The 25,891-nt window shown below is 44.6% G+C and overlaps 1 long non-coding RNA gene across 1 annotated transcript; it reads left to right on the top strand.

The window, feature by feature from the left end:
• The first annotated feature begins 20,220 nt into the window (after positions 1–20,220).
• On the top strand, positions 20,221–20,555 carry LOC120997488. The gene is made up of 3 exons (XR_005778180.1): positions 20,221–20,258; positions 20,307–20,445; positions 20,509–20,555. It is a non-coding gene; the product is annotated as an uncharacterized LOC120997488 (long non-coding RNA).
• The last annotated feature ends 5,336 nt before the right edge of the window (positions 20,556–25,891 follow it).

The raw sequence follows: 25,891 nt of genomic DNA, 5'->3' as shown, positions 1-25,891 counted from the left end.
TCTATATACAACCCTTAGTAGCCATTAGAGAAAAAGACAACATAAAAGGTCTTCTAAGAAAACTTAACCTTTAATAGTTATATTAAAAGCTCACTTTTTGGGGTGAATGGAACCCCATGGATATGATTAGCATGTGTATCAAATGCTTTCCTGACATATAGGCCAAATATGTCGTTTAAAAACCAAACCCAATGTGAATACTTTCTCATCCTCTCTATTTGGTGTTCCCTTTCATATCAGATTATAATTTACTGTACGTTAATAGTCACCTCATGTATCTTGTCTCTTTCATGTTTTGGTCCATTATTATGTGTATCAGGTCAGTTCTTCAATAATATAGGAATAGGATAGGCATGGTAAAGTATAATAATACATGGACTTTGCATTGTTTCATATGAGCACTCTACCCATACTCCAAAACTGGATCCAAAATGTACCGGTGCCAGAATTCACACTTGCCTGGTTCTAGCGAAGCAAATTTACTTAGAAATAATAAGATTGATGGATTTCAACCAAATTATTCAGCTTTTTCCTTTGGAAGTTTTAGCCTAAAATCTCTAGTTCCCTGTTTTCCATTAAGTTTCCAGGAGATGGGCCCATTTTTTTTTTACTTTTATTTTTGATTAGTAAAAAAGAATGGAATTATTCCAGAAACACATAATTATGTTTCTCGAATCCTGAATAGTTTTAATCCCCATAATGTCAATTATTTTGTCTTGTCTCTCGTAAACTTTACAAGATCAGAGAGAACGAATCTTTATTTATACTGCCTCACATGCATTTTCTCCCCCGCACAGTTGAGGTGATACAAAGAACTTTTTTCTGATTGCTGTAAACTTCAAGGATGAGCACAGATGGTTTTATTCTGCCTGGTTTAAGATTCGTTAAGTATTTCCAAACACATTTTGGATGAGGCATAAACTTAAATAAAACTCTGCTAACATGCAAAAAGTTGCCTTATCTGTCCCATGTAAAAAGAAAACTTTTAAAAATTGTAATCTTAACCTTGCTTTTGACAGCCAATAAATATTGGACATCTGTTTGCATTTATCAAAATGAAATATGCTTTATTGTCACATTGCGCAAAGGATCGGTGATTTACTGTTCTTTAAAATATTTCATAAATCTCAGTTTCAAAAATATGGTTTTCAGAGTGGGGAGTTTTTCGGCGATTAGGGAAGTCACTAAACAGGATGTTAACCCTTGATATCTTGGTGGGATGGGCACTGACTTAACCAGGCCCAGAAGCGTGAGATAATTAATCAACTATTTTTCATCCAATACGACACATTATGGTCCTTCCCTGACGTTCAGGTCTTGGCCCTAAAAGTATTCCCATACTGGTGATAACTGACAAAGTGAAGCAAGGTACCAAACCAAGGGTCACCTTAAACCACTGTCATACCAGATATAGAAGCAAGGTATACCACAGCTATATGAGGACTTAGAGCAAAGTCCTGCTTGGAGGGACAGGCCAAACCTTTAATGTTTATGGGGTTTCTCACCTCAACCATGATGGGAGATGTTGGGGAAAAGAAGGATTTGGCATGTTGGATTCTACATTGCCAATCCTTTTGATATCATGGGGGATAAGCCACTTCCAAAGGTGCCTGGCAGTGGCTCACAACCTTCTCCCCAATGAGAACACATGGTTAGCCGAGCTGAGTGAGCATTTTTATTATTTTATGAGTTGAAAAAACTGTCGGCTTCCAGCTATCTAAGGTGCACAGCATCCTAAAAGGAGTTTTCCTAGTGTTTAATACTGATGCCCAAGATAGGTCATCCGTATGAGAACAGTTGGGTCAGACTCCCAGTACCTTGGCCAATCAGCTGTTTGAAGAGGCTGTGGTGCTTCTGTGAGCAATTTGGCCTCCTCACAGTATACCAGCCACAGCGATGTACATTGTATAGTGGTTGTCCTTGGTATTGCAGCTCAATTCCATTCACTTGAATGGGACTGAGCTGCGTTTAAACCATGTTCAGCAGGGTTGTTAGCAGTTGGACCACTAATCAGATATTGATGACCTATCCTGAGGATAGTGCATCAGTAATGAACTTGTCCTGATTCTGCCTCTCTCCTAGGACGCATATAATAGGTATGTAGATCTTTAGAGGAAGAAGTGAAGGTGCAGAAAGGGAGCCCTATTTTTTTCCCCGTATGAGTCCTCTCCTCTGCTTGTGCTCATTCCCGATCTCTTTGGTTACAGTAGCTCCTCTCATGTTTCATCTTGTCAAGATGTATGTTCTGTGGATTAATGCAAGTAAAGATACATACACATGGTACACATTATCCGTCTGTCTCAATTTGCCTAAAGGGTGAAACTTTTTTTCCCCCTCTGTATCTCCTCATACCAAATAAATCAACAGAATTAGATAATCTCCAGGAACCAGCCCTCAGGCCTCTGCAGAAAACACTTCATGACAAGACTACAAGACAAAAGTATTTTCTGTCATAAAGGAAAAATACATAAGCTATAAAACGTACATGGGGAAATTTTTGAAAACCTAAGAGGGTAAATTATAAATTATAAAGTGACTTTTACCTAATAGAACATCAGATATTACTTGTCAGGAGGAGCAATCTATATGCTCTGTGTAATTACACTGAATGACTGTACAAACAAGAAGATCCATCACCTTACAGAGCAACTTGTAAAAGAAACAGAAAAATGAAACTGGAAGTGACCTGAGACCAAGGTTGACCATCTGGCAACCATAGCAAACTCCCAATTCATGAAAGGTCGGGGTCAATTATGTGTTTTACAATGTCTACACAACAACATCTATCTTAATGGATTATAAATGTATCACTGTTGCAGAGACAAAGATAAGACAGATGAGGCACCAAAAAGATACTCTTGACCAGGGTGTTTAGATATAGTACTAGGGGAAAAATGAAATCCATGTCCCAGGTAAAGAAAGACCTAGCTGCAAAATGGCCCTGTATGTTTTAGGTTTTGTCATGTCAAGTTTAAATCCAATAAGCCCAAACCTTCTTTCCCCTGATATCTGATGTTGAGTTGAAAGGAATTTGTGAGATCCCATAATAGATGATTGGTCAGTCCCTACAAAATCTGTGGGGTCAGCAGAAGTTATTATTATTATTATTATTTATTATTAAAGCGCCATTCATTCCATAACGCTGTACATATGATAAGGGGTATACATGCATAATACAGACAATTGCACTAAGCATGAACAAGACGAGTTACAAACTGGTGCAGAAGGAGAGAGGGCCCTGCCCGTGAAGGCTTACAATCTACATGGTATGGGAGAAGGACATAGTAGGAGAGGGTAAAGTTGGTCATGGCAGTATAGAGGCAGAAGGGTCACTGGTTGTAGGCTTGTCTGAAGAGGTGGGTTTTGAGGTTTCTTTTGAAGGATTCCACTGTAGGTGAGAGTCTGATGCACGGGACAAATCTTGGAGGCGATTGTGGGAAGAGGTGATAAGAGAAGAAGGAGAGAAGGAGGTCTTGTGAGGATCGGAGATTGCGTGTGGGGATGTATCAGGAAAGTAGTTCAGAGGTGTAAGGAGGGGACAGGTTGTGGACAGCCTTGTATGTATTTGTTAGTATTTTGAACTGAATTCACTGGGCAATGACCAGTGAAGAGAGGATAGATTGGAGGGGTGAGAGAGTGCTAGATTGAAGGCCACAGAGGAGGATATTGCAGTAGTCAAGGCGGGAGATGATGAGGGCATGTACAAGCATTTTCGCAGACTCAAAGTTGAGGAAATGCGGATGAGGGAGATGTTTTTGAGTTGGAGGTGGCAGGTGGTTGAAAGGGCTTGGATGTGTGGTCGGAAGGAGAGGGCAGAATCCAAGGTCACTCCAAGGCAGCGGACTTGGTTGACCGGGGAGAGTGTGCAGCCATTGATCATGATAGATTTTAGAAAGCGAGAGGAGAAGAAGGAGGATATGGAAGATAGGCATTGTGGGATTCTGGATAGTAAGGTGGTGATGTCATGACCAGAGAGGTAGATTTGTGTGTCGTCAGCATAAAAGTGATACTGAAAGCCATGGGACTCTATGAGCTGTCTCAGGCCAAAAGTGTAGATAGAAGTTTCACTGATGTGTATGGCCACCTGTTTTTTTTACCAGTGGGATAATATACTGATGGTCTCCCATATTGTACTTTAATGTGTCCAACTAATACAGTCCTAAATAAGGTACCTAAATGGCACAGCTCCTGGTGACAAGATAAATGGCGCCCCCTCAAAAGTTACTAGGTTGCACACTTTAAAGAAGTCTGTCAGCCAGAAATTCACTGTTACACCAGGCATAATGGCTTGTACGGCTAGCTCACCTGCATGTAATGATACTTTTTAGTTAGTGGTCCATTGCTAAAGCACTTTTAATCCACAGCCCCTGCTACTCCTTCTTGCTTGACAGGACCATGTTCCTGTAAAGTCATCTCACCTGGCCCTCAATCAAGACGGAGGGGCTTGAATAGGAAGCAGAAGAAGCAAAGCTGTACAGAATGTCTGGGCCCGCCCTCTGTGCACTTAACGGCTTATTTGCATATGGATTTTGGGTACTGTATGAATGTATTATTTGGGTACATGAGTACACTGGGGAGCAGTAGAATGTGCTGTACCCAGTTTTCCTGACTACTGGAAGATAAATCTGTGCCCCACAACTGTATATTGTGGGGCACAGTGTAGGCTATATGTGTATAACATAAACATATTTCATATGAAAACTTACAGTTACTTGGCTTGGCCCTTGGGGATCTCGGACACCACTTCCACACTTTGGCTGGGGGGCTCGGTGGAGCTGATGTTGTGTTTTATCCTAATGAGAAAGATTTCATAATAAGGATTTGGAGAAGGGGCAGAGGAATAGCAGAGCAGGGAGAGGATGGTGCTGCTACTAGGGGGTCATACCATGTGGGAGTAATAAAGCCCACCATAATACACCCCCAGTAGAAATAATTCTCCTTATAATGTGACATAATGTGCCCCCATTTGAGCTAATGTCCCCATAGTGCCTCCATAATGTGCCAGTATAAAATACCCCTATATAGTGACCCCAGTAAATGCCCCATAGTGCTCCTCTCCCCCTAGTGCCACCCATAATGTACCACTATAAAATGCCCGATATATAGTGCGCCAGTAGATGCCCTCAGTGTCCCCCATAATTTGTAAGCATAAAATACCCCTTCTCAGTGCCCCCGTAGATGACCCCATAGTAGTCCTCTCCCCCCTTCCCCATAGTACCCACCACAATGTTTCCCAGTATAAAATTCCCTATACAGAGCCCCCATATAAAATAACCGTTCTTTGTGGCCTCAGTAGATGCCCCTATAGTGCCACCAATAATGTGCCAGTAAGAAGTGTCCCCATAGATGTCCCCCAATAATGTGCCAGTAAAATGTGCCCTCATAGATGCCCCCCAATCATGTCCCAGTAGCCTGAGCCCCCATCAACATGTGCCAGTAGCCATGGAGGCCCCCCAATCATGTGCCAGTAGCCATAGGGCCCCCCTATCATGTGCCAGTAGCCTGAGCCCCCCATCAACATGTGCCAGTAGCCATAGGCGGCCCCCCTATCATGTGCCAGTAGCCATAGGTGGCCCCCCCTATCATGTGCCAGTAGCCATAGGCAGCCCCCCCTATCATGTGCCAGTAGCCATAGGGCCCCCTATCATGTGCTAGTAGCCATAGGGCCCCCCTATCATGTGCCAGTAGCCTGAGCCCCCCATCAACATGTGCCAGTAGCCATAGGCAGCCCCCCCATCATGTGCCAGTAGCCATAGGCGGCCCCCCCTATCATCTGCCAGTAGCCATAGGGCCCCCCTATCATGTGCAAGTAGCCATAGGGCCCCCCTATCATGTGCCAGTAGCCATAGAGCCCCCCAACCATGTGCCAGTAGCCTGAGCCCCCCATCAACATGTGCCAGTAGCCATAGGCGGCCCCCCCTTTCATGTGCCAGTAGCCATAGGCCCCCCCTATCATGTGCCAGTAGCCATAGGCGGCCCCCCCTATCATGTGCCAGTAGCCATAGGGCCCCCCTATCATGTGCCAGTAGCCATAGGGCCCCCCTATCATGTGCCAGTAGCCATATGGCCCCCCTATCATGTTCCAGTAGCCATAGGGCCCCCCCATCATGTGCCAGTAGCCATAGGGCCCCCCTATCATGTGCCAGTAGCCATAGGCCCCCCCCATCATGTACCAGTAGCCATAGGGCCCCCCCATCATGTGCCAGTAGCCATAGGGCCCCCCTAACAAAGAGCCACTAGCCATAGGGCCCCCCTATCATGTGCCACTAGCCATAGGGCCCCCCCTATCATGTGCCACTAGCCATAGGGCCCCCCCTATCATGTGCCACTAGCCATAGGGCCCCCCCTATCATTTGCCAGTAGCCACCAGTATTGTACAGAAAAAAAAAAAGAAAAAAAAAGAAAAAAACTCTTATACTTACCTCCTTGGCAGCGATGCGATGCAGGCCTGTGTCCCGCGCTGTGTACGGCTCAGGGCTCATCGTCATCGCGCCGCCTGCGCCGGCCTCTAATAGGCTGCCGGCCTAGTGCCTGCAGCCTATCAGAGGAAGGGAAAGGGACACACCTCTCCCTCCCCTGCCGCACAGCCACCTGTATCGCTGTCCTGAGGACAGCGATACAGATGACTGGAGATGAGAGCTTCCACAATAGAAGCGCTCATCTCCGTGTGACACTGACTGTCCTGCCTGCCTAAAGTTATTTGCGGGCCGGCACGGGGGGGCCCCTAAGGACTCGGGGGCCCGGGGGCAACTGCCCCCCTTGCCTCTATGGAAGCACCGGCCCTGCATAAATGGGAGGATTTGCCATACAATTTGAGTAAGAAGGTGGTAGCTATAATGGCAGACATATTGCTTGTCATCCTACATTTCCAAAAATAACTAGAAAATATCGTAATGCAGTGTTTTGAAATGCCCCTTCACACTGCCCAATATTCAGGCAGATTATCATTAACAAGTGTTCATACGAACCCTCATTAACAATTGGCCCTTTTAAAGGTACCGATGAAACGCACGTTCATTGGGTAGGGGCAGACTAGCCATAAACCGCACAGGATAATTTCCCAGTGGGCTGATGCCCAGGGGGGCCACTTGGGCCCTCCTCATGACCACCAGCTAAGTACATAATGATCTAATCTCTCAGTGCTAGGAGTAGAGATGTGCGAATGAAATCCAACAAAGTGGAAATCGATCCGAATTCCAGGATAAATTTGATTCGCCACAAAGCCGAATTTCCTCGTGCTTGGTGGTAGCAAATCGATTTAACCTGAAATAGTGTAAAAAACAAAAAAATCATACTCGCGGCAATCTTGATTGAAGATCTTAGCTGAAATTCCGTGCTTGACGACATCATCTCGGGACGTGCAATATCGTAGATTTGTGTCTAAGTAATTCATCACGAAGCTAAATGTTTCGTAAAATTTGGCGAAGCAGCCAAATCGAATTTTCCAAAACTTTGCTTATCTCTAGCTAGGAGCATCAGGTACTTAGGCCAATGGCTACAGGTCCCCTCCTGAATTCAACAAAATCACAATCCTCAGGACGGTTATATAGTTGAATGCTGCAGCGGGGGTTCCAGTATTTTGTGTTGTATTGTGGAATTTGGTTTTGCAGGGGCAGTATTTTGTGCTGCGCTACGGTAATGCTGCCCCCCTACTTGTGTTGGCCCTCCCTTCTGTCAGTTTGGACCCGTTTACAACATCGGGCCACTTTTAGGTGTTTTTGTTTTCCAGGGCCTCTGTCTAAACAGCACTCTGCTGCTCAAAAACAATGATTCTGTATACGGACGAGCGATGGCATTAGTGATCGCTCCTCCCCATACTGTGGAGGGGATCATCTCCACTGACAAGCTGGAGATTGTTGAGAAGCAAAAGGGCCTTTATAGTTTTAAGTGTGCAAATTTACATGTGAAAAAAATCTAAAATAACTGTCTAACGGAAGGTGGTGGCATGGCTGGCCTTCATTACTTTGAGGTAGATTTAAATTACTTTGAGGTAGATTTAAATTTTCTTGAGTTGCACGAAGCATTGAAGATCGGCTTCTTCTGTAGCACATACCATATAAGCATTCAAAGCAAGAGAAGAGTTGAAATGATGAAAGAATAACATAACATGATTGTCAATTTCCATCCATGTGCAAGACAATGGTCATATAAGTCTGTCAATAACATGACACAACCATCAGATAAGAGTATTAGCGAGAAGACATGAGGGTGCTGGTAACACCATTATTATTTTGGCACGGCAATGGCAAAGTAAGTGAGGCAGAAAGGCATTCAAAATGTCATAACACGAGAAGCGGTTGAAAGAGCAGATGATTTATCATCTGCCGAAGGAGTAACGAAAGCATGTTAAAGACTAGAATACCGTATGATTCACAATAATGTTTTCACATGCTCAAAGGGGGGAAAAAAATGTGACGTGAGTTTCGCAACATTGATTGAACTTGTTGTAACTATTGATATGGAAATGAATCTTCATTTTTGGTTCTGGAAGTATCTGTGTAGGATCAGCGAATGAAGCACATGCTTTTCTGCTCGAACACGCTGGAACAGGCTTGTAATATCCTGTCCTGTATACCAAACATCTCATATCCTAATGCAATAGTCCCCATTATGTGGAGGTCCAAACACCTGCACATATTGTTTTTGTGCATCAGCCCACATATCAATTTTTGATTGATAGTGGAGTGAACATGGTGCATTAAAGAGATTGTCCCATCTGTGACATGTTCATAGGATATGACATAAATGTCTAATAGGTGGGACCCACACCTCTCTTTCTCTCTCTAGAGAGAGAGAGAGAGGGGGGCCCCGAAGTGAAGCAAGAGCATACAGTGCATGTGTACTGTCCTCTCCACTCATTGCGACTGCGGTCGACAATTTTTTTTAGTAATCCCATAGCAGTGAAGAAAGGGGTGTATGCTCTCCATTCACTATGAACTTCACTTGTGATACATTTATGGCATATCCTGTGATAACTCTTCTAACCAGGGGCGTTGCTAGGGTCTCAAAAGATCCGGGGCCCAAGCCCCAATGCATATGGCCCAATTCTCTAAGTCGACCGATGCCCCCCCCCCCTTCCCCCTCTGCAAACACTAACACTGAAGACATTTTACTGTACTTGCTATACAGCTATAGGGTAGCACATACCTGTCACATCCAGGGCTTCCCAGGTGATGTCTCCTCTGATGTACATCTTCTCTGTTATCATCTTCTCCATTCGGTCCGGACAACTTCTTTCAGCCTCACCTCTTCTCTACTGAGGGTGACACACAGACATCTTAGGTTCCTAACTTTTCTATCATCATCCCCCAACCTGGAGTCCCCACAGTGTTATCCTGCTGCTCGCTGAGCTCCCTAATACCCTCAAATACTATTGTGAAGAAATATCAGCGCCATACAGATAGTCCTCTCCATAGTAATAGTGCTTTTCATAGTCCCACAAGTAGTAATTCCCTTCTAGAATGCCCCCATTAGTAATACTGCCCCCTACAGTGCCCCAAACCGTGATAAAGCCCCCCCAAGAGTCCTCCCATTAGTAGAAGAGCCCTCCAGTATTAATAATGCCCTCACGGAGCCCCCAGTAAAAATAAGGACCCCCTATTGTTCCCCCAGTGGTAATAAAGCTCTCTACAGACCCCCAGTAGTAATAAGGCCCCCCCATAGTGCTCCTAATATAAATAAGGCGGTTCTATAAGTCCCTCCTATAGAGCACCCAGTAGTAATAAGACGCCTATAATGTCCCCTGGATTTGCAATACCCCTAAAGTGCCCCTAATATTTATATCGCCCCCTACTGTTATAATGCTCGTTCTGAAGTGCCCCAGTATTTATAATGCCCCTGCAGTGCCCCCTGTGGTTATATTTCTCCATTTAGTGTCCTCAGAAATTATAATTCCTTAGCCCCTCCACCGTACAGTTCCATGTAAATAACATTATTTCCCTCCCTCCGCCATAGTGTCTCATGCAAATACAATCACATCATCTCTCCAGCGCCCTGCAATATACAGTCCCATGTAAGTAACATCTCTCTCTATTTACAGCCCCCTCCAATATATGTTCACACGTAGATAACATCACCCCCCCCCAGCCACCTTCAACATACAGTCCCATGTAAAGAACATCACCCCCTCTCCAGCTGCCCCCAACATACATTCCCATGTAAATAACATCATCCCCTCAACATTTAGTCACATGTAAATAACATCACTCCACCCCACTGTCCCATGTAAATAACATCCCTCCCTTTAGCCCTAGCATACAGTCCCAGTTAAATAACTACAACTCCCAGCATTTCTCTGATTCTCCCTTCACTTACCCTCCTCATGTAGCAGATCTCACTTCTTCCCAGGACTTCCCTTCACTGCTGAGCCGTCCTCTCCTGCACTGGTCACATGATGGTGACATCATCACAGGTCCTTTTCAGCTACTGCATTTAGAACTGGTCACATGACCTGTGATGTCAGCACAGGTCCTTCAGCTCTTGCAGGACATTAGATTCAATTGTATTGCCGTCCTGAGGATGGCAATACAGTTGTATATAACAGGCAGGACACCCAGGGCCTGGGACAAAACATCAGGGGTCCAGGCCCCGAATGTTTTAACCTAGCAACGCCCCTGCTTCTAACCATTAACAACCCTATTCTAGGTAGATAGCAATGGAAAAAAGTCTGGTAATTTCTCGAAGCAATAACTGCTAACTTTCTTCTCTTTGTCAAAACTTTTGGATGTGATCATTTATTCCCAAAAGGTAATTTTTTTAAAAAAATCTCAAAGAAGCAGGATTAATCCTAACTGGATAACTTTAGTAAAGATTACTGAATCTGAAAGTATACAAAAGAATCGGCCACGTCAGATGCATTTGGGCTTGTCTCCCAAATGCATACTATGGACATTGGCCAACATCTATCTTAAGTGTATGGCTAGCTCAACTTTCCTCAGTTCTCTTTGGGTTGATATGGCCACATTGTAGGTCATTGTGACATATTACAAATAAAATACTCAAGGGCATACAAGTAATAAACACAGACCATGAAGGCGCTATGAAGCCCTTGAAGAGAGGTGGCCCAGCCTTGGTTGTTCCCATCCTCTTTGCAATTTGGTGGTAAGAACCGATGCAAAGCTCCCCGATTATTTTTTTGTAAACAACAAGGTGGAGAATTTAGCCAATGGTCATAGAAAAGGCCTGGAGAGGGAAACAAACATCAAACCCTTTGGTCCTGGACAGCAACACCTGCCACCATAATGAAGAGCACATTTTGATCCTTGCTATAGTGTTCCCTCACTGCTATGGACGCAATGATGCAGTTTTCCGTAGAAGTAGTTCTAGGAATATTTCTCCTTCTTTAAAAAAAAAAGTTGCAAGCTTTTGGCCACAACTTACAAGTGCAAAATGACACGTAATAGCCCTATGTTTGTGTATTGTAGCTTTTATAGTCTGGTTCAGCTTTGAGCCTCACAAATATGAAGGTAGACATACAGTATTTCAATAACCTAAGGGTACTTTCACACTAGCGGCAGGGGACTCCGGCAGGCTGTTCCGGCGGGTGAACAGCATGTCGGATCCGTCCTGCCGCTAGTTCACGTGTGCCCCCGGACTGCCGCTCCGTCCCCATTGACTATAATAGTTCCAACGGCAGCACGGCAGCTCACGCCGAGACTAAAAGTATTGCATGCACTGTAAAAGTACTGTACTTTTAGTCCGGCCGCCTCTCGGCATGCGCTGCCGTGCTGGTGCCAGAACTTCGCCCCCGCCCCCATTATAGTCAATGGGTATGGAGCAGGAGACCGGGGGCACACGTGAACTAGCGGTAGGACGGATCCGACAGGCTGTTCACTCACCGGAACAGCTTGCCGGAGTACCATGCCCGTAGTGTGAAACTAGCCTAAGCTATCAATGCAGTGGTCTACCTTGTGTGCTATTTATGCTACTAGTTTTTTCTTACATGGCTGATGAGGGCCCCCAGACACTAGAGTTAGTTACCTCTGTATCCCCTATGGTTACACTCCCCAGTCTCTATGTAGTTTTTACAGAATGTTGTACCTGTCTATTTGATGTTCTCATCTGAAATCTGGTTTCTACTGTTTTAAATAAACACAAAGTAAACCTGTACATGAATTTTCTTACAAAAGACATACAATCCCCACTATACAATAACAAGTTCCAGAAAATAACAGAAAAACTAGTTTATCCAACCATTCCAGATTCCAGTGATGGTTACACCATGTGTGAAAATAACAAAAATGTTCAGACTAGTCACATATTTATTGCAAAGTTCATGTCTTCTTGTACTATTTTTATGTGTCCTTGTGAAAAAAGTGCATAAAAATCTATATAAAATATAATAATCCTGTGATTCATAGAAGAAAGAACCTTATTTATGCAAGCTTCACGAGGGATCTCAAGGGTTGTTTGCACCAGCAAAAGCCTCCAAGGTTGGAGTGGCCCACTAGAGTACCAGAGAATACTGAACCTATTCTTCGGCACAATAGGTTACTACCACAGAAAGAGCAGCAGAAGATCCCACCTGGACATTAGAGCCAATATAAATATATCAGGGGTCAGTACAGAGATCTCTCCCATCATCTATTTATCCCCAGGACTGTGACGAGGGGACATCCTCTGTGTCTGGAGGGAAGAAGGTTTCTACACAGACATAGAAGATGATTCTTTACGGTAAGAGCAGTGAGACTATGGAACTCTCTGCCTGAGGAGGTGGTGATGGTGAGTTCACTAAAAGATTTCAAGAGGGGCCTGGATGTATTTCTGGAGCTTAATAATATTACAGGATATAGCTACTAGAGAGGGGTCATTGATCCAGGGAGTTATTCTGATTGCCTGATTGGAGTCAGGAAGGATTTTTCCCCCCTAAAGTGAGGAAAATTGGCTTCTACCACACAGTTTATTTTTGCCTTCCTCTGGGTCAACTTGCAGGATAACAGGCCGAACTGGATGGACAAATGTCTTTTTTCAGCCTTATAAACTATGTTACTATGTTACTCACCAACTTGTGGAAGGGGGTTTTGCAGAAAGAGGGCCGAATTTACGGCCAATCCTTGCAAGTTCAGGACGAGTTATGTGTAATTAAGGTGGGTTTGCGTGACCTGGAAAAAACTCTTTTAGCTTGCTGTCAGACCAGACATCCCCTTTACAGGACCTTTCTAACTAGGTCTAAGTCAAGATTGTCCAAAAATTAGAATTTTTTAGAAGGTTTGAAGGGTTGTACTGTTTAAGATCTGAGAAGACTGCATTTAATAAAGCAATAAAGTCTACAAATAGTAATAGAAATTACTGGTAAATTTTTCTAGAGTCATTTATTGGTATTAAATTAACATATGAATGTACACTTAATTAAAAGAAATAATTTGTCACTTATCGTTTCTCATAAAGGTGACTGCATTAGCCTACGTAGCTTCTTTGGTACCAGATTATAGCCATTTACACTATGATTATGAATCATCCGCTCATGGTGAAGAATATCTGCGTAGCCGATTACACTCTTGTATAGCATTTCCCATGACAAAGTTTCGCATATGACAAACAACTAGAATTGTCTGCTTGAGACAGTCACTGTAGTTTTCATGTCTCAAATAGAAAAAATATTGGCATTGAGCCATATACAACGCAATGTGTATTTTTTTTCTTATTTTTTATGTATGAATGTTCAGTATATATTTCATATATTTTTATTATTCATCAGAGACTTGTAGACTTATGTTTAAAATGGCTGTATGGAGTTTGAAAAACATGGCTGCTTTCTCCAACAAACAGCGGACTGGCCATAGACCCTACAGTGAAATTTCCCAGTGGGCCAACACCTAGGGGGCTGCCGAAACCCTCCTGCCGGGTGCCGGTTGGGTAGATACCAATCTGGTGCTCTCATCATTTATTAATGCTAGGAGCATCTGATACCTGTGCCCTCCTGAATTCAACTGTATTGCTGTCCTCAGGGGTGACAGAGTTAAATGCTGCGGTGGGGGTGGCAGTATTTTGTGCTACACTGTGTATTTGTTTCTGCTGGGGCAGTATTTTGTGCTGGACTACAGTATTGCTGCCCTCCTACTTATGTTGGCCCTGCCTACTGTCAATTTAGACCTGCCTACAACATAGGGCCACTTTTAGGGTTTTTCCAGGGCCACTTTATGTTCCTAGTCCGCCCATGACTACCATATCTGTCCATGGAGGTATCCGGTATTGAGGATCAGCACTATTGAAATGAATGGCACTGAGTTGCAATACCCTGCACCGTCTATGGGCAGGCCCTCCATAAAAAGGAAACAGTCTTCGGAGGAGGAGCAAAAAGAAGTCTACCAATTTTTGGGATGGATGAAAATTTTTATGAAATTGAATTTGAATTTGAAAACATGTTCATTGTTTTCACTTCAGGGCATTAAGGTCTATAAAAGGCCAGAGTTTGGCAAATTTTGAAAAAAAAATCTTAAGCCATGTAATATTACCTGTATAAGGTTTGATAGTATTGACCCAGAGAAGCATCAACTTCCCAAGTGACCTACAAGATGCTTGAATAAATTGATAGGGTAGAAACCCAAATCTTTGGGAAGTCTGGCTTCGAGACTGATCCCATGTATCTGCATTTTTTTTAAATATGATGGTTGCAATTAGAGATGAGCGAATTTCTCAAAAGTTCGATTCGGTCGGTTTGCTGAATTTCCCCAAAAGATTTGATCTGAATTTATTTGTGGCGAATCTCATTAAAAACAGCCTTTTCCTGACTACAGAGAGACTGTATAGTGGTGTAGCACACTGAAAGAGCGCACTACTTTTACACCGTCGTCAGTTGATTCCACGTAGATTTCTACAGAACCTGTTCTATTAAACGCTTATACAAGTAGAGCCCCTCTGACAAAGTGGAGAGGGAGTCAGCAGTAAGTTTGTGTTGACGTCAATTATTATTTTTCCCTTTCTCTGATCCGTCAGAACAATAACCCCAAAATAAACAGATCCTGTCTGTTGAGCATCCGCCTTTACTCGGTCAGCATTTGGTCAGTAATCCATCAGTATTGCTGAAGCCCAAAGAAAAAAAAAACAGGAGTGGATCCAAAACAGAGATGACAAATGAATGGAATATTTGCATGTCTTCTGTGTTTTGCACCCACTCCTGCTTTTGGCGACCAAATCATAAGCCAATTCTAATGCAAAATAGGGACCATGTCATACAGGCCATACAGCTGCTACATAGACAGGATAAGTTGTGTGTCTCATTTTTCATTCTTTCTGACAGATCAGAAGAAGAATCAAATTAATGGTGATGTTATCCAGGCCAAAAAGGCAAAATAGTGGCCTAGTCATGGAGTGAGGAGGGTGGGAACAGTATGAGAAGTCCACAGATGGGCCCAGTGACAGAGTGGTGAGGTAGCAGCAGCATTAGGAGACCACAGAGTGGCCCATTGACATAGTGATGAGCTGGAAGCTGCATGAGGAGACCACAGAGTGGTGAGGTGGCAGAGCATGAGGAGACCACAGAGTGGTGAGGTGGCAGCAGCATGAGGAGACCACAGAGTGGCCCAGTGACAGAGGCCCAGTGACAGAGTGTTGAGGTGGCAGCAGCATGAGGAGACCATAGGGTGGCCCAATGACAGAATGGGGAGGTGGCAACAGCATGAGGAGACCACAGAGTGTTGAGGTGTCAGCAGCATGAGAAGACCACAGAGTAACCAAGTGACATAGTGGTGAGCTGGCAGCAGCATGAGAAGACCACAGAGTGGCCCAGTAACATAGCGGTGAGCTGGCAGCAGCATGAGGGGACCACAGAGTGGTGAGGTGGCAGCAGCATGAGGAGACCACAGAGTGTCCCAGTGACTGCTACTGTCTGCACGTCACTGGTGTCCCCCTCAATGGTCTCAGGGCCAGGAGGCTGACCGCTCGCAACACCTGCTCCCACGCAGCTCTCATCATCATTACTTGCTCGCCTACCGGAGGAAGCTGGGGATGTCTCCTCCAGATCTTGGCTGTGCAGTAGCTGCTGACTGTCCTCTAGTAGCTCGTCCTTGCTGAAAAGTGGAGCAGAGCCTACGGCATACAATACTTCTCGCACTGAGGGAACAGAAAAATGACAGAGGCAGGTTGAGGACAGCTGGTGACACAGGGCCTGCTCCCGGGCCATGCCAACTAAGCATCGTGTCTGAGGAACCCACCGACTCTTGGCAGAGGGTGTCTTCTGTCACTTGCGACGAAGTCGCAGACCAAGTCAACCATTCAAGCATCGCTGGGTTACTGGTCAAGACACAACTGCTAGATGACACTGGGAGCTCAGGCCTCTCGCTGCAACTCCTGCTGTCACCTCCCCCCCTTCTTCTGCTGCTTCTTCTGCCTGCAACAGAAACATTTTGGCCACTGCCCGTTCCCTTTGAAGGGCCTGTCACTTGTCTGTCTGACATACTGTATAATAAAAGAATTAAATTTAATTTAAAATAATACACCCCAAAAAAGGCTGTAGTACAATGTAACTTCACCGCAGAACGGCAATTAAGAAGTATTCTTTTTCCTATTAATACACCCCCCAAAAAAAATATAACAATCAAAATTCACCGCAGAACTGCTAATAGGACATACGTATATTTCCTATTAATACACCCCGTAAATGGATGTTGTACAAAGTAACTTTACAGCAGAACGGAAATTAAGACGTATTCTTTTTCCTATTAATACACCCCAAAATAAAAGTATAGCAATCAAAAATCACCGCAGAATGGCTAATAGGACGTACGTATATTTCCTATTAATACACCCCATAAATGGCTGTATCACACAGCACTTGCACCCCAATAACAAGCATGGTTTGCTGGAATTACTGAGCTATCATTTAGTGCAATTTGGATCCCCAGTTAGTGCAGCAAGGTGTAATAGAATCGCTCCTATTACCCAGTCTGTACACTCTCCTATTGCACCCTGTTTTCCTTTTATAGTGTAGATGATGCCTCCCTATCCTTTCCCTGCACTATGAATAATCTTTTCCTGAACTTCTAAACCGTTTTCTTAGCACAATAAAGTCTATCCTAGCACTGTCCCTAGCGCCTGCTGACATCTCTCTCTGCGCTAAGTACACTGGAAAATTTCAGAATCCAAGATGGCTGAGGCTATTTATAGGGCTGTGACATCATAGGGCTGGCTGGCCTCTGATTGGCTTCATGCATGGCATTGTGGGTGATCCCTCATTCCCAGAGTTCTTTGCTCCATGTCCTAACATGTGCAGCAGCCATTTTAGGAAAAAATGTGATTCGTTACCATGAAGCGTGAGGAAATTTGGCCTTGGTGCGAATCAAATTTTTCCGGAAATTCGGATCGAATTCCACTTCGCCAACTTAGATTCGCTCATCTCTAGTAGCACAGAAAGAAACTAGAAATTGGTCTACCCATTAACACCCTATTTTTTTTTCAAATGCCACTATCAATCCGTCAATGCTACTGATCTTGATGCACTATTCTGAGGATATCCGTTCAGGGAGAATCCAACACCCTGCACTCCCACCAATCATCCATTCTCTCCGATGCTAGAAAAAACACTGTGAATGGAACCGGAAACACTGCTCCATTTAAAGTGTAATGGTCGTGCCGAGTTACTGCGGCTCAGCTCCCATTCACCTCAACAGTAGCTGAGCTGCAGTAACTCGGCATGGCCACTAAACTTTGAATGAAGCTGTGCTTCCTATTCCATTCAAAGTGCTATATCAAGTGCTGGGGCTGCAGAGAACAGCTGATCAGTGGGGGTGCGGCATGTTGGACCCTCCATGATTGGATATTTATGACCTATCCCCAGGATATCATCAATGTCAGGAGCCAGGAAGACTCCTTTAAGGCCACATTTTGCTGTAATGTCTTGTAAAATTTGGCCATAATGAAAAAGTTCCCTGATATCTATTACTTTCTGCAGTATTTTCCCATGCTCAAGGTTTAAAAGAACTCTGCAAGGAAGTCACATTACCAATTAAACAGGATTCCCAACCCAAAAAATTCAACTTAATATACGTCTGGCTTCTTCACAAAACCTAACATTTAATAAGAACCTAACCTAAACACCAGCCCAAAAGAATCTCGATTACAGGCTATTTAGTGGAAACATATGTGTCTTAACGTAACTGGAGATGACTTGTCCTCTGTGTTTACACATAATCTATAATAGGTACTTATCTACGGAAAGTCGTTCTTAAGAAAATCATTGTAATAAAGCAGTAAGGAATAGCACATAATTACGCAGCACACAACTCAGGACAATTCATAAATAAGTGATATATTTTATACAACTCAGTGGAATGAGCAATCAAAAAAACGTATGCCTTATAGTTCAGAACTCTTCATGGTCATTTATCAGCATTGAAATACTTTGCCACAAGTTTCTAAAAAAAATCCCTGTAAAACTTCACAATTAATTTTTTAATACCTGGTCAACATAAATGGGTCATCCTTCTTTTTGGGCGATGGGGTTTTGAACTTCCCCTTCTTGGGCACACCTACGAAGGGAACTCTACTTACTTGCTTCCCAGGGCTGGATCCCTGCTTCTTTTCTCCCCTGCCTCAGCTGCTCCTCCGCACTCCCAAGATGTCAACTTCTGCTTTGACACAGCCAATCACTGATCATTGGTCAAACCAGAAGTTGACACCCTGGGAGCGCAGCGGAGCAGCCGAGGCAGGGGTGAATAGGAGTGGGAACCAGTGCCAGGAGGCAGGTAGGTAGGCTTCCCTTCGTAGGTCTGCCCAAGAGGAGGGACTAAACACCCCCCTTGCTCCTCAAGAGTGCACAATCCCTTTAAGATCAGTGTTTTGTACTGGCTTATTTCTTAATATATTTTTATATCATTCAAATCTCAATTTTTCTGATACAGAACTCCAAATCCTCTGCATTGGCATACAGGTAAAATAAAAAATATATATATAGCTGCCGGTAGTCACTACTTGAGAGAACCAAGGAGTTTATTTTATGATCCATGTTTGTAGTACCTACCTCAAGAACTGGGCCCAAAGTGAACGGAGAGCAAGCTGCACATGTGCGAGCATCTACTGTATCCCTCTTTTGACCCCGATGGGATTTCTGTAAAAATAGCCAAGTGTGTTACATATATGTGATATGTTAGTTTTACACTAATATAATAATAATCTTTATTTATATAGCGCCACCATATTCCGCAGTGCTTTACAAATCAGAGGGTTTATGTACAAAACAAAAGTAACTGGCTAATATACAACTGAAACACTAGAAGTAGGGGCTCTGCTCACAAGAAAATACAAAAAGGGAGAGTTGTCCCTCCAAGGGACAATGGTGCGGCCGCACCTCTCACCGAAATACTGCTCAAAAAACGTAAATATATAAAAATCAAACGGGGCAGTAACATATTAAAATATAACTTTTAATGGTCTAAATTAGAATGTCCCAAAAACAGGGAGGAATGACCCCTTACAAACATAAACAGACAGACACAGTCGGGACCCTAGATGCGTGTGTCCCGTGGTGAAACGGGTCACGCTTGGTGGGGTCCCACAGTCAGACTCTTGTTATGGGGGTGTTGGGTCTGACTAGACACCTAAAAAGACGAGAAATGCAAAACCTAAGATGTGTGGACCCCAAGAGTCAAATGGAGCCACACGTAATGGTGAAGACTAACGTCAGAGTCCTGTGAATCTATGCAAGGACTAGGACGGTGCCTTATGTGGGTAATTTAACAAGGAAAGATCTTACCGGTAAAGATTCATAGGCAGCGCTATTCACCGAGCACAGGATGTCGCTGGAAAGGACAGGTCTTTTCCAGATCGTAGATTCTGAGTGAGGTGTCCTTTTTAGGAGGAGGTCTTCGGGTAGTCGGTCATATGTAGCAGAGAGCCTCAGGGAGGTAAACTGCCTCTGTTGCACCCTACTTGACCTGTTAAGACCCTAGTGCCCTAACACAGGATCCGTGCCCCACAAGGGGTGGTCCCGTCCGGAACCTCACCCTGGTCTAAGGTCCCTGTAAGACCCTACCGGGGGGATTGGATCGTGGATGGACACCTGGTATAGTGGTAGTAAAACCGTAATGTAATGGAATGGGTATATTCACCTGTCCCGTTCACAAGAGCTTACAATCTTTGAGGAAGAAGGGGGGGGTGACACAAAAGGTAGTTGATTGTTATATGAAGTGGTAAAGCCATCTTTGTACTAAAAGGAGCTGTGTAGGCTGATTACTGTCAGAAGATCGAGTTCAGGTCTGAGGTGTTGGGTGGAGGGGGGGGGGAGTTCCTGCCTGAAAAGATGTGTTTTTAAGGTACATTTGATGGTAGGAAAGTTGGGAATTGATCTGATATTCCGTGGCAGAACATTCCAGAGAGTAGGTGCAGCTCAAGAAAAGTCTTGAAGATGGGAGTGAGAGGTACGAATTATGGAGGATGTTAATCTTAGATCACTAACAGAGCGAAGAGCACATGTAGGGTGGTAGACGGAAATGAGGGAGGAGATGTATGGAGGTGCAGCACTGTGGAAAGCACGTGTAATTTGGTAGATGGAAATGAGGGAGGAGATGTATGGAGGTGCAGCACTGTGGAGAGCTTTGTGGTGAGGGTGAGAAGTTTGAACTGTATTTCGTAGTGGATGGGCAACCAGTGAAGTTACTGGCACAGGCTAGTAGTATCAGTATAGCAGGTGGATAGATGGATAGATAGATAGATGAGTAGGGAAACACCTCAAGGGGGTACCACAAAGGAATGTATTGCATAAAGCCTGTGGGCTAATAGGGGCCAAGGTCACCTTCAATGCCACACTCTGCAGGAGTCATATACCTCAGGTGGGATGGAATGGACCTTCCACTGGTTCCGCACTGTGGACAGTGAGAAATGTGCATTACCACCTTTACACATTGCTACTGTCTCCTATGGTTAACCATGTGTCATCATATGTATTTATTTTCCAGGTCCTGCAAAATGTGTATTCATAATCTTGTTATGTAACTGTTCATGTGTATTATGCCTGGTTCACAGCAGGTGGCAGCATCAATGGCAGAGCTACAGGTACAGAGAATGGAGCTTTCTATTCCATTCTAACACCCCCCTCTGTGGTGTGGTGGGCGTGTCCCACTTGCTGCAGGGAGGGAGGTGTGTAGGTAGAGTCAGTTTAGCTTACCCCCTGCTAGGGGAAGGAGTTAGAGTACCCCCTGCTAGGGGAAGGAGTTAGAGTACCCCCTGCTAGGGGAAGGTGCTAGAGGACCCCCTGCTAGGGGAAGGCAGCAGGAGCCCATCCCTGCTGGACGAGCCCTGTCTAAGCCAGCTGGAGCACCTTTAGCTCTGCTGGATCTAAAGGCCACAGCAAAGAGCCTCAGCAACCAGGAGTAAAGTTCCCTGGAAAAAGTTAGACAGACCCGATTACAGAGCAAAGTACAGCCTAAAGCAGAAGCTGAGTTCTATAGCCAGCCTGCTAGCACAGCAGAGCCAGAGAGCAACAGACGTAGCACACAGGAGTTTGTCTGCCACAGTTAATGCTAAAGCCTGCTGGAAACCAAGACAAAGCCTGTAAATCGTTTGGAGAAAAGTTTATTTAAGTAAAGCTGTTATCAACTTCATCACAAGGTCTGGACTCAATTTATTCTTCATCTCCTACTACTACTACCCTCTTTTTCTGCTGTTTCGGAAGGCCATGCGTGGGGTTCCAGCGTATCCATGTAGGAGCACCGTGACACGTGCAACACCATTAAGGGACATTTAGGCCACCCTACACCACGCTGGCATTACTACACTGGGTATCATCTATCACATCACTAAAAGGGCTCCTGTGCCCTTGTTGCTTCACTACAACTAGCGTCACGGCAAATATGTACTTTAAGAAACCCCAAGTAGTGCGCCCTACTATGCTGCAAATGCACTGTGACATAAAGGCATTGCACTGTAAATAAGTGCATTTGGAGCAGGTCTGCCATCTAGTGGACTATTGTATTATTACTGTTGGATAAAATGCTGTTAGCTGTAGAAAGATCCTTTAGTCATGTGACCTAATTTTTCAGGTACTTAAAGAGGACCTCTCCTGACATGGCTGTTTTAGAAATTCATTGTATTACCCGTGTAATAACAGTTCTGGAGCTTCTATTCTTATGATTCTATTCTTTTGACAGATGGGTGTTACCAGTTTGGAGTGTGTCCCAATCACTATCTAATCAGTGCTGGCAGACATGGCAGGAGAGGGGACAGGTCCTCTTTAAACTGTAGTGAGAGCACATGGCTGGCAGACGATAAATAGAAATGCAGGCAAGCCTCATGACAATCCCTTTAAGGGCTCATTAAAGACGACCGTATGCAAGGGTCTGCATCCGTTCTGCAATTTTGCGGATTGGGTGCGGACCCATTCATTTCAATGCGCCGCAAAAGATGCGGACAGCACACCGTGTGCTGTCCGCATCCGTGGTTCCATTCCACAGCCCCGCAAAAAAGATAGAGCACGTCCTATTCTTGTCCGCCATTGAGGACAAGAACAGGCATTTTCTATCATAGTGCCGGCCACGTGCAGTCCGCAGAATGCGGAACGCTCACGGGCCGGTATCCGTATTTTGCAGATCCACTTTTTGCGGACAGCAAAACACTACGACTTTCTGAATGAGCCCTAAGGGAGTATTGTAGGCTATTATCACGTTTATTCTCTAATTCTATCTCCATTCCACCTCATAGCATCCATCCAATCACAGAACAGCTTCCCTTTTGTATTCTGCTTGCGAAAAATAAACTGCGCAGGGACATATGGTTCATCCAAGCACCTTGGGCCCTTCAAACAGCTGATCGTGGGGGGTCCCTGGTGTCAGACCCCTGGTGATCTAATGATGATGACCCATACTGAGGATAGCTCATTAATATCCTGACACTGCACAACCCTTTAATAAATCTGTCCCATAGAAAACCTCAATCTACTTTATTTGTATGACTAGCTTTAATTAGTGTTGAGTGAATCGAAACCTAACGAAGTGGAATTCGATCCGAATTTCAGGATAAATTTGATTCGCCGCGAAGCCGAATTTCCTTGTGCTTCCTGGTAGCAAATTGATTTGACCTCAAATAGTGTAAAAAAAAAAAAAAAATCATACTTACCTCCTCCATTAGCTCGCAACGAGCCAGCCGCTACCATCTTGATTGAAGATCTAGAGCGAAATCCTGTGCGTGGTGACGTGAGGAAGTCAGCTTGCTAGATCTTCAATCACCGGCTGGCCCGGTGACGTAAGTGTGATTTAATTAGTTTTGTCAATTTTACACTCAATTTGTTTTTGTCAATTTTTACTATCAGATGCTGCGATCATGTATGAACGCAGCATCTGAGGAGTACTATGACCGGGGGCAGCACAATCGCCGCGCCCTGTCATTGCACCCACTACTTACAAAGAAATGCGCTTCGTGGTGAAGTAATTAGTCACAAAGCAATTTTTTTTTGTAAAATTCAGCAAAGCAGCCAAATCGTATTTTCCAATAGTTTGCTCATCCTTAGCTTTAATGTAAGAAAGTAACTTGCACCTTACAATTCACAATTTTCTAATAGGGCGTCAATACTTTTTACACCACACTTCCAAACATGTTACTAGAGGAGTTAAAGGGGTATTCCCATCACAGACAATGGGGGTATATCGCTAGTATATGCCCCCATTGTCTGATAGGTGCGGGTCCCCCCCCCCCCCTCTGGGACCTGCACCTACGCTGAGAATGGAAATAGCCGAGCAAGCGCTGTTCTATTTTCAGCGGCCCCATAGAAATGAATGGCGTGCAGCTGCGCATGCGCAATGCGCCCTCCACCACCGTCCTCGCTACGTTCTCAGTGCAGGTGCACTGTAAGTGTGACCCATAGCTATCAGACAATGGGGGCATATCCTAGGTATATGCCCCCCCATTGTCTGTGATGGGAATACCCCTTTAAGCTCAGACCGAGATCATTATCTGCACTCATGCAATAAAACTCGTTCTGCAGTTATGTCTGAGGCAGATATGTAAATGATGACAGGTTTGGCCTGAATAGACACTGGGTCTTGCCACAAGAGGGCGTAAAGGTGCTTCCCCCCTGCTGGCCTATCAAAAGGCTCTCAAAGGCTACTTTTGGTTAGTGTACCTTTTCGTGAGAGATGGTAACTGCTAGGCGCACTCAAAGATGGTTGTTTTGATGAATTGCCCACCATCTAGGCCGTTGTGCCCTAGCTGTTAGGAGGTGTTGAGAGCAGTGGATACATAGGGCATGCACACACAGTGAATAGGATCCATATGGTCCAGACAGGCCACCAGTGGAGATGATCATTTGATCCACTAACAAGCACGAGCAGCTCCCATAGATTCGTTGCTCACTATTCAGACAAAGGTGGCGGCTTCATTACACACCCCTGTCTCTGCCCGGAACATTTAGGCGCTTACCAGAAGGAAATTTGGCATCATGGTGCCTATTATGTGTACTGTGAATAACAGACAGCCACTGTCACCTTCATTTTCAGTCCTGTTGTGAATGAGAAACTGACTGCTACAGACTGGAACCATGTTGTCTTTAGTGATGGATCCAGAGTATGGAGTCCTGGGGGTGAACACCTCAATCCTACATTGCCCCAGCTGCTGGTGAGATGATCTGGGGAGCCAATTCTCTGGCCTGTTGCCAGATATATTGCCGATTGAGCATTTATGGGACCAGCTGTGTCGCCAGCTTCAGCAACCCACGAGCAGGGGCGTACATAGAAATCACTGGGCCCCATAGCAAGAATCTGAATTGGGCCCCCTAACCCCGCCCACTACCCACCCCTGGCCCATCCCACCTCCTGTCCTGGCTCCTCCCTTGCCACACCCCCATTTGCCAATAAAGAAATGTATACATACGTTTGTACGTATTCGTACTGACCCAGAGAATGAAGGGCACAGGTCAGTTTTGCCGCAAAGGGAATGCCGTAGGAACAAAGTCCTGTGGTATCTGAATCTATGGGACTCCTGTGGATATTCCATAAAAGTTTTATCTGCAGTTCTCTGTAACATTACAAATAACACAGTGATAACTCTCTGAGTACAGATAACACAGTGATAACTCTCTGATTACCGAAAATGTAGTAGTGTTACCTGCAATCCTATGTAAAACCACAGATAGCACTAGTGCTGATAATGTGGTAGTGTTACCTGCAGTCCTATGTAAAACCACAGATAACACTAGTGTAGATCATGTGGTAGTGTTACCTACTTCCTTAGTGTGCCTCCCTGTGCCTCTCCCACGGACTCCATGCTGGCATCTCTGCCTCCTCTTCCTTCTTCTTTCTCTTGCCCCGCACTGAATGTCCTGATGCAGCTGCGTCAAGACATAGGAACACTGTGGGCATGGTGATGGTGACACACACACAGGGACAGACACACACACATACATACAGTAAATATGATCACATTACTGCTCCTGCCTATCTGCTTTGGTAAAGCCGGGCATAGATGGGCTATGTCAGGTTTTAGCAGAGTGGGCACAGGACAGGACAGAAGAAAAGGTGAGCGCTACCATCAGTCCTGTGTCATGCCAACAGTAAAGCATCCTGAGACCATTCATGTGTGGGGTTGCTTCTCATCCAAGGGAGTGGGCTCACTCACAATTTTGCCCCAAAACACAGCCATGAATAAAGAATGGTACCAAAACACCCTCCAACAGCAACTTCTTCCAACAATCCAACAACAGTTTGGTGAAGAACAATGCATTTTCCAGCACGATGGAGCTCCGTGCCATAAGGCAAAAGTGATAACTAAGTGGGTCAGGGACCAAAACGTTGACATTTTGGCCTGGAAACTCCCCAGATCTTAATCCCATTGAGAACTTGTGGTCAATCCTCAAGAGGCGGGTGGACAAACAAAAACCCACTAATTCTGACAAACTCCAAGAAGTGATTATGAAATAATGGGTTGCTATCAGTCAGGAATTGGCCCAGAAGTTGATTGAGAGCATGCCCAG

Source organism: Bufo bufo, chromosome 4 (genome assembly GCF_905171765.1).
Source record: "Bufo bufo chromosome 4, aBufBuf1.1, whole genome shotgun sequence".
Classification (NCBI taxonomy): Eukaryota; Metazoa; Chordata; class Amphibia; order Anura; family Bufonidae; genus Bufo; species Bufo bufo.
Note: the sequence above shows the minus strand (reverse complement) of the source record. Positions and strands in the feature narration are given on the sequence as shown.